We start from the raw sequence: 1,784 nt of genomic DNA on the forward strand, positions 1-1,784 counted from the left end.
AAATATTAAAATATTGTTCATTTATACAATATTCACGCCTTACTATTTGAATAATACTCATAGACATTAGAAAGGCACAGAACTTTTTCTTTTGACTTATCAATGAAAAAACTGAATATATTTAATAAAAATAATTCAATACTTGGAGAACCAAAATGCTAGAATTGGTTTGTAATTCCGAATTACTCTACAATATGTTCATAATGTATGCAATTGTTCCTTTCTTCAACTAATTTTTCTAAGTACTCAAGAGATGATTCCATATCCTCTTAAGGGGAATATAAATTAACTTCTTCAACAGACATTAATCCATTTCCAGTTTTTAGGAGCTAACTCTTTCTTCCAGTCCTCTTCGAAATCTTTTAATGATTATTAAAATTTTTTTTTGGGTATATATAAAATGACATCTTCTCTGTGTTAGTATCCCAAAATAGTATCCCAAAATAGGAAATAGTTCAGTTTTTTTCAGTTTCATAATTTTCTTAAAAATATGTTAATTTTCGTGATTTAAGTAATTGAATTTTTCATTTCTTCCTCTTCTGTTTATTTTTATTACTTAATATATATACTCGTAATGAAAAAAATTCATAAATAAAACACTTGAATGAACATTGCCCCTTTAATATTCTTGCTCATCCAAGCCGTTTTAAAAATTGCCTTTGTCATGTCAATATGCTCCACTTTCACCATTCCAAGAACTCATATGTCATTGTACTCTTCCACAAGACGAAACAAGACATGCAAATCTCACCCTATGTAAATGTAGCAAATATGCCGGAAAACACCAATCTCAATTACCAAAATAGCTAAGCTTACCAAAAATAAAAATAATAAAAAAAATTATGACTTAAAATATAAAACAAAAAAATAAAAATAAATATAAAAATGGCAAATAACTTACGAAACAAAGCATTTACAAGAGGACATTATTTTACTGTCAACGACTTCGTCATTATTAGCGTAGAAGAAAATAGACATTAAAGTGAAAAACAGGGACGGAAAACAACCTAGTAAAGACTTTTTTCCTTGAATAATAGACACGCCAAAATGAGGCACAAAATATGCCAAAATACCAGTAACAAAGGAAATTGTTATGATGTTCAGATGCCCGAAGATAAAGTAATAGGGTGGCGTAAGGATATACAGAATAGCGTATTTCTTATACGCTCTTTTTTTTAAATGGAGTTACTATTTCTATTTTTTTGGGAACAAATGAATTAATATTATCCTTATTATGTTATTTTAAAATTCAAACATATCATATTTTTAATATATATGTTAATTATAATTAGATATTTATAGTTTGTTTAAATTAATAAGTTAATTTCAAATTATATTAAAAACTGATAAGGACACTGATATGGAGTTAATATATTAAAAAATAATTTTCTGGCATGTGCTAGGTTACAGTTACCATGGCTATGATAATTATTTTGAATCTTACTCTAGACATTTTATATTAATCATATTAGTTCTGTTGGGTCATCATATAAGGTAGCCATGTAAAAGAATTCAGTACAGTATGGACGAATAAGTACACAGACTTTTGCGAAGATAATGGCTATTGGGCATATAGTTATAATCTATGGATTTTTATAGCTATAGAGACCGAAAGACGTATTTCGTATTTTAATTTTGTTATATTAATTTGAAGGATTATTAAATTTACATGTTCATTTCTATATTCCTTACATGCATAAGGAATGAACAAAAAACTGAACTAAATCTTTACCTGCACCAACCTTTTCAAACATTTTCTATGGAATTGCAAAAACAACTACCTT

This window comes from Teleopsis dalmanni, chromosome 1 (assembly GCF_002237135.1).
Source record: "Teleopsis dalmanni isolate 2A chromosome 1, ASM223713v2, whole genome shotgun sequence".
NCBI classification, from domain to species: domain Eukaryota; kingdom Metazoa; phylum Arthropoda; class Insecta; order Diptera; family Diopsidae; genus Teleopsis; species Teleopsis dalmanni.